Genomic DNA, 15738 nt, shown 5'->3' with positions numbered 1-15738 from the left:
TTAAGGATCATTGGGATAAAAAATGTAATTTGTCTTAAATTTCTCTAAGGAAAAAAACTTAATTATGTTGAAATCCCAATTATGTTGTTTTCACAATTTACGTTAGCAATTTTTTCATGTTGAAATAGTGAATTCTCAAGTGGCTTAGTGAATCCAACTTCATGTTAGCACATCCTAATTTTTGGGCAAGTTACTTTTTGTTAAACAATCAATTTTTAAGTAGGGTTTTATTTTTTTACAATATATATTAAAAATTTTCTCAAGTTGGGTTAATGAATTTCTAAGTAAGGTTTTATATTTTCATAATATACGTTAGTAATTTTTTAAATCGAGTTAGTTAATCCTCAAGTGACATTAGTGAATCTCTCCTCACATTAGTGAATCTCAAGGCGTTTAAAACAAACTATATTTTTTATCCCATAGTCTTTAATTGAGTTTTATAATTTTATGATCCTTAATTAAATTAATATTTTTTAAAAAATTTTTAATTGCTATTTTTTCTATTAACAAAAATATTGAAAATGTGGGGGACAATGGCCCTCCCCTTGTCCCCCTGTACATTCGTCAACTCCATTATGAAAGTACAGGGAACCATGACTTGTTTCCCATCTTTGCAGGGTCATCACTTCAACAGTACTTGTTCGTTGGCCTTGTAGGAGCCACGATAGTAAATAACAAATGCCACATAAATCACCATAAATAATTAAAACAACAAACTTCAATTTTATCCCAAAAAAATTAAAACGTAGTAATTAAACTTTGTTTTATTTTTCCAGAAACTATTATAGTTAACAGAATAATTATATTAGTTAATGGTGATTCTATTCAAATATTATTATTAAATTCAATCATTATTATAATATAATATTAAATAAATGCGTAAATATCAATTATGTAAAATATGCCCATCAAACAAGATTTTTTTTATTTTTTTCTCAAAACATGTTTTAAGCAATTTATCAAACAATTTTTTATATTTTTATTTTTTAAATATAATTTTTAAGAATAATTATATAAAATATTATTCTGAAAATATATTCTGCACAATATCAATTCTCAAAATAAATAAAAAAATAGTTCTAAAGACATCTTCCCATTATATCAAAGTCTGAAAACATATCAGAAAACAGGGGAGTGGCAAGAACAATGATGGCAAGCTTTTAGTGGGCTTCATGTCCCCACAACGCGGGACAACCCACTTTTTATCTGGTCTTGTTGGCTTGCAATTGCCACCAACTTTTCTGCATATAGTCATGTCACAGCGCCATGGCATCTGAGTTCTTTCAAAGAATGACAGCTTAAATCATTGGTATATGCATTATTAAGCTCTTAGTTCATTTAGGTCATCGGCGTTTATAAGTTCCGACGCAATCCTCGGTCGAGACATCACTTCCCCAGTCTCCGTTCTGCAGGTAAAGTCTGTAAGTTCCCAGTGTGTGTGTGTATGAGTGTATAAATAAATAACCAGAGAGGTGCCTCGGATAGATTCCTGTGACTTAGGTTTTTGGCCAGCCTTCCTCCTCTTCCTCTTCCTCTTTTCTCCCTCTTCTTCTTCTTCTTCTTCTTCGTCTTCCTCTTCATCATCATCATCATCATCTTCTTCTTCTTCTTCTTCATCCTCTTTCTCTTCGTCGTCGATGGAGCTCTATTTTCCTGCCGCATCAAAGACTACAGAAACAAATTTAGTCTTACGTGGCATTACTGTAAAACAATAACAATAATAAATTGTTGCAGAAAATAATTATAACTATGAGTTATAATTGCTATAATATGCAGGTATGATGAGTTTTTCAAACGATTCCAAGGGAAAAAAGTGCATTGCAGATCATTTAGGCTATGGAAGCACGTATGTTTCCGATGATAATGGAAACAAAACATCAAAGGGCCGGAAAAGCAGCATAGGAGATCATTTAGGTTATGGAAGCACTTATGTTTCTAATAATAATGGAAACAAACCATCAAAGGGAAGCAGCAAAAAGCTGACCATAGGCGACCTGATGGGCTATGGGGAGAAGCCACCTCTGACCAACAAGTAAACAATGATTCTCCATCATCACTCCATTATCACCACCACTCCGACCTCGTCTTGTTGATTCTCAAAGCTACTATTTGCATGTTTCCCTTCGTGTCATGCTGCTTGTGTGTTGTTGTTTATGTAATATCATTTTCCTTTTGCTACTTTAATTAACAAAGTCATGTGCTGTTACAGTGTGTTTCTAGGTTTTACTTACCTGGAGGCCTCCAATGGTTGAGAAAATGAGAATCAGTTTAACAGAACACATACACTCTCTCTGTCTCTGTCTCTGTCTCTGTGTCTGTGTCTTTTCATGGACTACGGGAATATCATATTGCGAGCACAAGCAGGGACAATCGTTGATTATTCTCACTTTTTTACATGAGGGGGTCGCAGCGGGGAGATCATAGAGGGAAAGAGGAAGACGTTTAGTTTAGTTTTGGAGAAATTCTCTTACACCCACATATAAATGTTAGATGAAAAATTATATATTGTTCAATTGTTGTGTTATAATTTTTAGACTAAAATGGTTTCTGCTTTTTTATAAATTATAATTTTTGAATTACTAAAAATATGATTCGGTGGGGGGATGTGACAAGACAATCCTAATCAAAATCATTCCCTAGCTACCAATTACCATCTGATCATTAAATCCACGAATTTATTACTATACACAATCCAATACAATTGATAGTTTCTAAAAATTAGAGGAAAACATACATTACATAAAGAAATATAAATTTCAGATGTAAATGTTTCTAAACCTATAATTTGCTTATAATTTTTTTTCTTTTAACCCTCATTTGTTTTGGTAAAATATTACATGTTCATCGTTTAACATGACAATTGATATACATACTATCTATTTCTTAGCAATACTTTAAAAAGTTAAAATTTTATTTATAACACGCCCAAACGATGTCGACTGGGTCTCGTTTTCGACTTTATAAAATAAATACTAACCGGCCCACCGGGGTTGTCACAGATAAAGACAATTAAAGATCAAATTCTTCAAATAAGTAATAATGAAGATCTGTGGTCCTTAAATGTCAGGGATGGAGAAGATGGTGCACGGACATGAGAAAATTTTAGAGTAGATTGGGTGCACCACGTCATTTGTGGTTTGTTTAATAAAAATATGATATTTAGATATCATTAAATATAAATTAATAATGATATCAATAATAGTAGAGGGATAAAAGTAAAAATCAAATGTGAATTTTGTTATAAGAATAAAATTAATTAAAAAATGCCACACAAATTTTTTTAAAATTATTTAAAACATTTTAATTGGACAGACGATAAATAATACTCCTTCTATTAAAAAATATAAGGCATTTTTAATTGAATCTCATTCTCAATAAAATAATTATCTACTTTGAAACTAACCCTATCTTTTTATATTTACCCTTATTAAATACTCTATAATAAATATAAAGTCATTCATCAAAAAAAACTTTTAAAAAAAAGCAATAATTATACCTCAAAAAATTAAAAATATCTTATAACTTTTAATATTAAATTTTTTAAAAATATTTTATATTTTTAAATAAAGGAAGTATGAAGTATACGATCTATTTATATATTTTTGTATGGATACATGACAATGGTAATGGATACGACAATGATATTAAAAAAAGTAAAGAGAGAATGACGTCATGCTTTTTAGTTTTGGACTTTTGGTTCATGGACACCCTCCCACGCTTCCGTTGTGCTCTGTTTCATTTTTCCCACAACGAAAGGCATTCCAAAACATTGGTAAGGTCATCGTTAATAATATTAATCGCATACAACTGGTATTTGGATTAGTTTGGATACTAGGTAATAATATTTTTAAGTTTTGCAAGATATCAGGCAAGTCCCTAAATACTATTACATACTATCTTATTTTTAAATTATAAGACAACTTTAGAGATATTTTATCTATCTTTATATATAATATTTTAAAAAAATTATTTGTTCCTAAAAAAAGAAAGTGCCATGATATTTTTGAATAGTTGGACAATTTATCCCTATTGTTTTTAAAATGAAAGTAAATATTAATTGTGTGCTTTACCAACCATCAATAAATTAATTGTGATATTATTATGGACAAAATGGACAAATTGTTGTGGTTTAACATGCTTTCAACTAGATAATAAATTTTTATTGGTATGCAGGATTTATTTAAAAACACGTCATATATATAGGGATGTGGGAAGTATTTTATTGTCTCAAAATAAAAAATAATTAGATGAAAATAAAATTTTATTAATTATACTTTTTTAATATTACCCTTCAACTTCAAGTGGAGAAAAAATTGAAATGACTGTAGGGTAATAATTAAATGTGTAGATTCAAAATTATATTAAATGAATAACATTTTTTGAAATTTTATGTTTTTATTTAAAAAAATAATTGATAGTTTAAAAAGTGTTATTATTGAACTTTACTCTCTGGACTAAAATATAGAACTTTGGTAAGTAAGTAGCTAATTCATAATTTTCAAAAAATTTAATTTTTTTAATTTAACTCTAATTAAATACTTTATATAAGTGTTTTGATAATAATAATTAAAATTTTAATATATTATTTTTAAAAAAATAATAAATAAAGTAGAGATATAATTAAAAAATAATTATAAAAATTATTAAATATTTTATATTTTGAATCAAGTAAAATTTTTAATAAATATATTATATTGATCTGGAGAGAGTATGTTTATATGTAGTCGTATCCTATAATTAGGATTCGCATTCAGCACCGCATGCTTATATCAAGGACATAGATCATTTTGAATTAAAACGAAGGGCTAGGATCACTCAAATGAGTGATGAGACCGAATGCGCATCTCTAGTTCCCTATAACTAGGGATGAAGGGAATAATGATTATTGCATCTCTTCAGGCTTGACTGTTGATGGTTTTTACATTTCTCAAATAATCATATCCCTTTTTTTCTTCTTTTTCCCAGAAGATTATTTATTATTCCAGAGTTGTGACCGAAGAATGACAAGCCCTCCTATTCTGTGCCAAAAAGAGAAAGAAGTGACGCACGTGTACACCCTCTGATCACCTGCCGCGCCAAAGATAAAAGAAGATGCAAGTCACGTGATGATGCCTTGATTTTTTTTATAGATGCAGACCAGGAGCCCCTCTTCATTATTCTCGGTGAAAAGTTTTCATCATTATAAATATTTCATGGAAAATAACCCACCCTTTCTTAATTGATTTATTAAATGATGATCAATGTGAATGAGAAAATTTGATGGCCAGCGAGTGATCTTCATTGCGCTGTCCACTCATTCACGAAGTCCTTGACGACAACGACCACAAGGTTGGCAGGCTGGTAGGCATAAGTGGGTCTGTGGGTGAAAGAGTGAAAAAGTGTGAAGAATTAATTAATTCTAATTAAACAAAAAGAAAATACGTGGCAAAGACCAAATATTACTGGGGTGGGGGCAGAGGGCTTTGCTTTTGTGGGGCCCTTCAAAGATTCGGTGCTCATTGGCGATCATCATCTTCGATGACAGTTCAGATTTAAATGATTCATTTTTTCTATTTTCGTTTTTATTTTTATTAAAATAAAATTTGTAAAATATTTAATAAATCTATTAATTATCAATCATCATATTTAATCAGATAATTTCAAATTTAATATTATTTTTTATAACTTTTATAAATCAATTATACAGATTTATTTTGAATTATCCATATTTAAAATTTTTAATTTTTTTTTAAATAATTAGAAAGATCCAGTTAAGAGATTATTTTTATTTTTAATATTATATTTACTAAAATAAAAATTATAAAAAAAATTAATGTTGAACCTAAGCTATTGATAAAAAAATTTGGATAATCAATTTATAAAAATAATAAAAAAATGTAATATTAAATTTGCCATTGGTCATCATCATCATCAGCCACAGAAAGAGAGAGAGAGGTCTAATCGATCAACTGATTCTTATTTTACTCCATCGGAGGCCTCCATGTAAGGCCAAGGAACACACTGAAACCGTTGAGCAATTAAATCTCAGTTAATTATTATTCGTTTTATATATGATGAACCATCTAGAAATGAGAGAATAAGCTTTAATTAACACACACATATATGACTTGGAAGTTGAAGAATTAAATGATGAATGTGAATGAGATAATTTGATGGCCGGCGGGGGATCTTCACTACGCTGTCCAATCATTTACGAAGTCCTCAACGACGACGACGCGACAAGGTCGGTGGGCGCAAGAGGGCGAAAGAGTGAAAAGCATAGGGAATTAAATTAATTAATGCTAATCAAACACGGAAATAAACAACAAGAAAATACTTCTAGCGCAGACAAAATATTACGAGGGTGGGGCAAAGAACAAAGATGTTATCAACAACGACGTTTTTCCCCAGTAAAATCTAGGGCTTTGCTTTAGTGGGGCCGTTTAAAGATTATGCTACGAATCCGGTTTCATTTCGGTGCTCCCGGTAACTGACGTCGATGGCCCATGTTTATATTTTGTTTTACTTTTGTATATTTCAAAAAAATTATTTTACTGGATACAGAATTTAAAATAAAAATAATTGTTAACTGTCACGTAATTTAAAAAAAATTATGACTAAAAATTGTAAATAATTTAGAAAGTCTTAGTGATGAGCATAAAAAAATTGGATTTATTATAAATATTATGTTTGTCCTTAACTCCTAACTCTTAAAATTCTTTTATTTTTAATGTTCTAATAAATTACATAAAAGGAATTTCTAATTATTAACAGTTTATAACTTTCAAAGGCCACATAATGCATCATTATATGCCTCTTTATATCTTTATATAACATTAGAATATGATTTGAATAGTTGGAGGTCTATAAATAGAGGTTATTTTCAAAACTTATTTACCCTAATAAATAAGAATTCTCCTTCATCATTTTGTCTCTCATTTTTGATATTGTCTTATTTTTCTCTGCTCTTCATATTAGCAATATTTTATAACAGGATTAAATTTGTCGGGGACTCTTTTTTGCCTTGAACTGGTCCATGTTTGATGTATATATAAATCACAGATCACTTGTGAGCTCTTCATAGGACACGCACGCCGTGAACAAGTGGGGAAGCAATTCTCGTCAGGTGCCACTTCACCAGTCTCCGGCCTTGCAGGTCAAGTCTAAAAGTCCCCTGTATATGTATAATCAAATATCATATCTGTATTCGTGTCATTATTTTCTGCTATGATTTCTTCTGTTACGTACGGAAACTCGTGCCTGAATTCTCCTTTGTCGTGTACATACATACATACAATAAATATATAACTGCTCTTTCTGATCGGTGATGTTTCGAACATGTCTCCAGAAAAAAGACCGAAAAAATTCTGGGTCCATGTCTTGATCTTATGTTTTCTGGGTTTTTGATCTTGTCAAGAAAGAGGGATAATTCTCTTGCATGTGCTTGCTAACGGTGGCACACCAACGACATGACAGCGCCGGCGACGCTGAGGAAGAAGCATTGATCAACAAACTGTGGCGGTGGCGAATGGATTGAACCCTCTGGCTGACGCCAGCCTTCTCCTTCTTCTCTTTCTTCTTCTCGTTCTTCAGGCTCTTTCCGGGCGCCGCCTCTGATTCTACGGCCTCCTTGGTTAGCCACAACTGAGCACGTGACGAATAGTAGAGCTCTTTGTATGGAGCTTTGAGAGACTTCAAAGTTCCTTCTCAGGGACATGTCACACAGACGGCGGCGAAGCCGGAGGAAAGCGGCGGGTAGAGAATGAGCAGCAGATATTCGTCCTCACATGGCGACGAGAGTCTGGCTCGGGACGTTCGACACGTTGGCTGCAGCAAGAGATTACAACCAATTGAAGCTCTATTTTAGCAAGGAATCAAAGAGTATATACAGGAACAATGCCATTACTATAAAAGAACAATAAATAGTTGCATATACTATCAAAGTGCTTATACGCGCCATGCATGGTGTTTGAGAATTTTACCATTGATTTTCTCATTTAAACTCCTCCAATGAACATATACATATATATACTCATCCCTATTTGCTTGTTGAATGTTATTCTGTCACTTCTATAGCTGGTTCATTATACATATAAAAAGAATATATAATAATTGACTGTGAGTTAATTGCTAATATATGCAGGGACGATGAGTTGTTCAAATAATTCGAAGGGGAAAAAGTGCATCGGAGATCATTTAGGTTATGGAAGTACGTATGTCAGTGATGATAAGAATAAGAAAAAGAATAATGGAAACAATAAGGCAACGGAGTGCATAGGAGATTACATGGGTTATGGAAGCACTTATGTTTCTGATGATAATAATAATAATAATAATAATGGAAATAATAAGGCATCAAAGTGCATAGGAGATTACATGGGTTATGGAAGCACTTACGTTTGTGATGATAATGGGAGCAAACCATCAAAGGGAAGCACCAAGAAGAAGGCGACCATAGGCGACCTGATGGGCTATGGGAGTCCACCTCCCACCAACAAGTAAAAAGGGTTCTCCGTTATTATTGTCAGCATTCGTAGAGCTGATTCTCAAACTCAACACTAGTATACTTGCTTGTTTCCTTTGTTATTTTGTATCAGACTTGTGTGTCTGTGTTTCTGCTTTTGTTCTTCTCTGGTCTCTACTTTCTGCTATATCCTTTCATTAATAAAGCCATGTGCTGTTTCTTTGTATTCCTTGCTTTCGCTTGGAGGTCTTTGAATGTTACTCTCCCCCCCCCCCCGGGGCCATTCATATACTTCCAAAACAATAAGTTGAAACCTTAATTTCTTAAAAAAATTTACATTTTTTTAATTATACCCTTATTAAATACCCTATATAAGATCATCAATAATAGTAATTAAAATTCTAATTCATGATTTTGTTTGAAAAAATAATAAATGAGATAAGAGTATAATTGAAAAAATAATTATAAAAGTTATTCAATGACCTATACTTTGAACCAAGCAAGACTTTTAGAAAATGCATGACATTATTGCAGTCTAGAGAGAGTATATATAGAAACACACATGTAAATCAATTTCTCTCTCTCTATATTTATAATTTAGTGTAAAAGAAAAAATTGGCCCCTTAACTATAGATCCATGAGTATCTAGGATCTTAAATTCATTTTGGTACAATATTTTTCTTCAATTTCTCTCTCTCAATCAATTTTCTTGGTAATTTTTAGTAATTTTTTAGTGTATTGTCTGTAATTTTTGAATCCTTTACTATAATTTTTTAATCTTTTTCTGTAAGGTTAGATGTTTAGATTGCATCCTCTATTTCTTTTATTATACGACATTTTCTAAAAGAATTCTTTAATCTTTAATATAAATTTGATGGGGCATTGATTATATTTTTTTTAATATTGCCCCCTATTTAAACTCATTAACTATAAGAGAGAATATAATGAACAATTAAATTTTTATTTAAATTGGGGGTAAAATTAGAAGTTTATTATATCTTCAAATAAAGTTAATTAATAAATTAATCACCTCTCCTTAATTCTAGGTAGTTTTAGGTTTCTCATATATATTTATAATTCTGTTGTTTTAATGCAAAAAGCTAGAAAAGAATCATTGACCAGATTATAAGAATATTATTGTTGACCAGATTACAAGAATCTTAAAACCTACCAGATGACAAGTATTTTGTTAGCACCAACACAGACAAATGGACACATTCTTATCATTCCCTAATCCCTACACAATTCAACTCTGAGTCTTGGAACGATTTGTCATCCAATCCAACTACCCCTATCTCTCTCTCATTCCTTTCATCTTCACACCTCTCCCTATCCCCTACCGTATATAATAATCAATCTGTATACCTATCTAGCTATTATAATAATATGAACTGTATAGTTTTTAAAAAAGATTAACAAAAATCTATACATTTCTAGTTGGCTCAAACTATATATTCCCAGTTTAGGAGGGAGCATTCTCTCAACTTACAGAAATATTTATATTCTAGACACTTTTCTTATTAACGTGGGTTGCTGTGAGATTTGCACTCGTAGAGTCGTAGACTTGTAGTTATATCGCCGATAATGATTAAAAAAAAAATTAACAATGGTAACGGCGACATGAAAATAATGGATGCTGTTGGAGAATATCAGCAAAATCGGGGCCTCTTGTTTTATTAATTTAATAAATAATTTTTGTACGTCAAAAACCTATAACATAAATAATATAAAAATTATATTGAATAAAAATTTGTTGACTATAATTAAAATAATTTATTATATATTTTTCATTCAAAAAAAGTTCTTTCAACTACTTGATTTATAAATCAAAATTGTTTTTCTTTTAATTTTGACCAAACCAAACTCAATATTTTATAAAATTAAGAGTATATTAAAAAAATTGTACTTTATCGTTTGTGAACATCTTCGATCGCGTTTTAATTAGACTCTGTAACATAATTTTTTCCTTGTTAAGGAAAATTACAATTTTTCCTAACAGAAATACTTATGAACAGGCTTTTATAATTGAGTTATGTATATAAATATTTGATCAGATTTAAATATTGAAAGTTACTTCATATTTATCATTTTTCAAAGCTTAAATGTTTATATATATATATATATGTTTTTCATTATCGATCCAATTAAAAAAACCTTATACTTCAAATTTTGTTATATCTGTAATGAGTGATCAGCTAGCGATAATTGGTACCTAGCACAACTGTTACCATTTTTATATCAAACATATTGGAACAGTGGATCAATGTCAAAATGTTTTGATTTTTTAAATGAGAAAGGAATTTTATAAATTTTTCAGAAGTCCCGACAACAAGGCATCGGATTATAGGGAATTTTTGACAAAAAAAAAAAATTAAAGGTTCTTAGCCTTTTAGCAGGTCGCTTTCAAAGTTTCAGTCACCTCGGCCACATTCAAAGTTTTGCAATTTTGTTGACCATTTCGGTCCCGAAGTTTGAAACTTTGAACTTCCAAAAATCTAGAAACGAGCCCATTGTCATATGTGTGTTGGCGGAAGGGGAATAATAATAAAAAATAATTATTGGTGCTACATTTTCAGCGTGTTTTAGTATTAATTTTTATATTTTTTTAGTTATTTAAAGTTTTTTAAATTTTATAAGTCTACAATATTCATCTTTGTATTTTTAAATATGATCATAAGAACTTAATAATGAATAATGTCTACATAAAGGACAATATATCCTTGCTGTCAACTTTAAATAAGCTACGACTTTAAATGTTTAAGAATAAAAATGTATTAAAAATAAATTTAAAATTTTAAATATTTTTAAACTTATAGCTCAAGGGTCTAATTATTATTTTACCTTTGGCCTCCGTGGACGAAATGGGAAAAAAGGAGCGTTGATTTTGTATGAATGCAGACAAAAAGCCCCTTTTCTTTCATTATTATTGTGAAAAGTTTAATCATTAAAAAAATTTTATGAAAAACCTACCTTCTTTTAATATGCGTATTTAGAAATTTATGTTTTCGTATGGTTTTTAATTATTTAACTCTGGTGTACGTAATTTAAGGAATATGGAAAATAATACAACTAAATAAGCCAGGAGCTTTTGAAGTGTACGTATGGCAAAAGAGTGGAGTTTAATGGAAAAGTGGTAGGATTAGGTTGTAACCTGTAAGAACTAAGTTATACATACAATACAATTTGGGTTTTGAAAATTGATGTAATTATTTATTCATTTAGAAACGTCTTTCATTTTATCCATTGAAGAATTCAGTATGTCTAGATGAATTATGAGAGAATAATAGTTAGGTCCTAGAATATTAAATTAACAAAAGTTAGGTCTCCGATTATTTTTTTCAAAAATAATTTAAAAATATCGATATAGACAATTGCAAATTCATAAGTTTCAATAGCAAAAACTATTTAAATGTCAAATGCAACTCTTAAATTGTAACAAAATTTTTTGTTATGTTTGTAACTGTTTGAAATTGATATTTTAAACTCATTTTCAAGAAAATTTATTAGGAACCTAACTATAATTAATTTAACCTTTTGGACCTAACTATCATTTTTTCATGAATTATTTCACAAATTGTTTGAATCTCAAATCATATCAAAGTATCGACTAAAACGTAAAAACATAAATAAAGAAAATGATAGGAAAACATAACTCAATATAAACTATTTTTTTCAAACAAAGTACTATATGCTTACTAGTCAAATTCTCATAATTACATGTTTAGTAGACGGGCTTATATAATTAAATCATCCAATGTGTTATATGTGTGCACCTTTAATATTTTTTTTCCAACATATAAAACATAGAAACTTCTTTGCGTTTGAGGTTTCTTTCCAAGTTTTTTTAATTTTGTTGGTCGCATTCAAAGTTTTACAACTTAGATGGCCATTTGGGTCGCTATCGAAATTTTGTTTTTGCATGGCCGCTTTCAAAGTTCTGGTTTTCCATTACTCAACCAGAATACAAACAGAGCACAAACCACAAAACAACAGCTAACAATAATAAAACCATTTTGGTCGAAGTTTTACTTTTGCAACATCGATGCACGGAATTTTGCTGGCGGCTTTTTCGAAGTTTTGCAATTTGTGGTGGCCAAGTTTGAAACTCTGAGCTCCCAAAAACTTGAAAACGAATGAACTGTTAAGAGTATTATTAAGTGCGTATTGAGCGGTGTCTCCATCTTTCTATCACAATGTAATTTCTTTTCTTCTACTACTACTATTACTGCTGCTGCTGAGTGGTGTTGTTTTCTCACATGTTTCATTTTGACCACAACTATGAATTCGTGGACCACCACGGATTCTAGATATTAAGATTGTCAACCAATAGAAAAGAAAGGAAAGGAGAAAGAGAATATGCAAGCTAGTCATGTGGTGATGATAAGTTGACTTTGCATAAATGAAGGCAAAAAGCCCATATTCTGGATCCACTGTGAAAACTTTTAATCATTAAAAATATTTTATGGAAAACCTACCTTTTTAATTAATTTAAATATCTACAGATTTAAATTTAAATGTTTCTTATGGTTTATATAATTGGGTCAAAGGTTATTTTTCTCTTCAACTATTCGCTTTGGATTGCATAACGTATTTTAAACTTTTATGTGACGTAATTTCCTCCTTTAATATTTAAAAATGGTACACCCTATCATTAAAAAAAAGTTAACTTGAATTGTTAGTTAACTTAAAAAATTGTGAAAAAAAATCTCAAAAATTATAAAAAAGGACGCGTAAAATGACACCTAAGTACCTTATTAATATTAATTAAGTTTCCTGAATTAAATATAAATAATAGGATATAAATTTTATTTCTTACCCACGTAAAAGGGCAAAATATGATTTGGACCAACTATTATTTTTGAGACTTAATTTATATTAATTTTTATAGGGTACTTATTGCAATTAATAGGTCTTTTTTTGTAACTCTTCAAGTTTTTTTTTGGTAATTGTTTGATCAACTAACTATTAAAATTAATGGTAGAATACTCAATATACAATTTTTAAATGTTAAAAAAATTACAATACATGTAAATTATAAACAAATAGTTAAGAAGAAAAATACTCTTTAATCCTTTTTATTCAGATAACTCTGATGGATGTAGTTGAAGGCTGTGTGGGATGATCCGTAGCAGGAGACCTAAGTGGTTAGTTATACTTATTCGGCAAATTGTGTAAATATCACACGTCAAATCAGAGTATATCAAAATAACACGTAAGCAATAAAGAAAGAAAATCATAGAAAGACACGGCTCAATATAAACTAGATTTTGGTCAAATTTTCAGAAAACTTATTGCTGGATTTGATTATAAATTAAATTTCTTAATTGTAATGAATTCAAACTACTATATTATATAAACCAAGTGATATTAAGCAAGTGGTCCATACGATACCTCTACACTGCTTATAATAGAAAAGTGGAATTAAACTCCCAAAGTCCCTGTGTGCGTGTTCCTCCCCACACCCCCCCCCCCCCCCAAAAAAAAAAAAATATGTAAAGAAAAGAAGGCTACAATTTTTTTTAACAAAGAAGCTTGATAGTATTTTTTATGCAATAAATCTTTTTCCCACACAAACACATATTGTTGGATTATGATATCTGAAATTAATTAAGAATAAGATATTATGCTAAATTAAATAGAATTAATTTAATATATTTTATTAAATTTATTTGAATCAAAATCAAGAATTAAAACCAAGAACCGAATAGAGAATATTATAGGGTTAATATATAATTTGAACTAAGTCTAGAGACAATTTAAACTCTAAACTTATAATTGGTGTATTTTGAACTTAAACAATTAAATTTAAAACAATCTAACCCCACTGTTAATTTTAATATAATGCCCGTTACTTTTAAGTGGTGGCATTATACCTTTCTCTCTCTTTCCCAATCTCCCTGGCTGACTGCATGTTTTCTCCCTCCACTCTCTCTCTCTCTCTCTTCATCCAAGCTTTGCCTCTCCGTTTTCGAACTCCATGAATGTGCTACTTCTGCCAACCCTCATCGCCTCACTAGGGATGTTTTTCTTTATCATTTTCAAGAAATGTTCAATGGCCCTCCTCTTCTTGTCTAATGCATAAGTTACTTGTTCTTGATTTGTTGCTGCTTTGCTTTTGTTATATGATTTGGGAGGGCTTGTGTAGTCCTACATCAGAAGGCCATATTAGTGAAAGTGTAGTTTATAAGTTAACTAGACACCCTTCCCCTATGAGACGTCTTTTAGGGGTGAGTTTTACCCAAAAACTTGTGGTCGTGACATTTTTGCTCTCGTTGAGAGTCACCGTTCTTGGAAAGGATTACCTACAGAGGGCTTAACTGGCTAAAAGCCAAGTGAAGCGCCATGAAGTGTGATCCATTATGGACATCGACTCTTGAGGGGTGGGCTATGTTATGAGTCCCATATCAGGAGGTCACATTAGTGGAGTATAGTTTATAAGTCAATTGGGCACCCTCTCCCCATAAGGCACCTTTTGAGGGTGAACTACTATAAAATATACATTTTACGTTCAACAATTTACATCACTTTTTGCAAAAGTGACATAAAAAATAGAAGTAGTGGCAATTTTGTAAATAAGTGTTGAATATATAAGACTATCCATGTCCTTTTTTTTAAAGTGACATTGTAGAAAATAAAATATTTTAAATTATTAATTTTTAAATATTTTTTATGTCCCTTTTTTAAAAAATGACTTGATAAATTACCACGTACCTTTTTTAAAAAAAGGACTGTGGATTGTAGAAAATAAAATATTTTAAATTAATAATTTTTTAACACTTTTCACGTCTTTTTTTTAAAAAAGCGACGTGGTAACTTACCATGTCTCTTTTTTTAAAAAAGGAACGTGTGTTGTAAAAAATAAAATATTTTAAATTATTAATTTATAGATATTTTTCTCGTCTCTTTTTTTAAAAAAGGGATATGGTAACTTACCACGTCTTTTTTTTTAAAAAAAAGAAACATGAATTATAAAAAATAAAATATTTTAAATTATTAATTTTTAAATATTTTTCACGTCCCTTTTTTTAAAAAAAGGACGTGAAAACTTACCATGTCATTTTTTTAAAAAGGGATATGGATTGTGAAAAATAAAATATTTTAAATTATTAATTTTTAAACATTTTCCATGTCCCTTTTTTTAAAAAAAAACATGGATTTCAATCAACTTTGTTAAATCAGATCAAGCTTCTTCCTTGTTCCATCATTTTGTATTTTGAAATCTAACTCCTCTCCCTCTTTTCCTTCGATGGTAGCACGTCTCTCCTCTCCTCCCTACTGTAGATCTCTCCTTTCCT

The 15738-nt window shown here is 30.2% G+C and overlaps 1 long non-coding RNA gene across 1 annotated transcript; it reads left to right on the top strand.

The window, feature by feature from the left end:
• The first annotated feature begins 1297 nt into the window (after positions 1–1297).
• On the top strand, positions 1298–2277 carry LOC129319533 (uncharacterized). Its single transcript, XR_008595512.1, has 2 exons — positions 1298–1412; positions 1777–2277. It is a non-coding gene; the product is annotated as an uncharacterized LOC129319533 (long non-coding RNA).
• Positions 2278–15738: the final 13461 nt, after the last annotated feature.

This window comes from Prosopis cineraria, unplaced genomic scaffold, assembly GCF_029017545.1.
Source record: "Prosopis cineraria cultivar Desert tree isolate PC_DT_omini unplaced genomic scaffold, ASM2901754v1 PC9, whole genome shotgun sequence".
In the NCBI taxonomy this organism is placed as follows: Eukaryota; Viridiplantae; Streptophyta; class Magnoliopsida; order Fabales; family Fabaceae; genus Prosopis; species Prosopis cineraria.
This window is presented reverse-complemented; position numbering and strand designations above follow the sequence as displayed.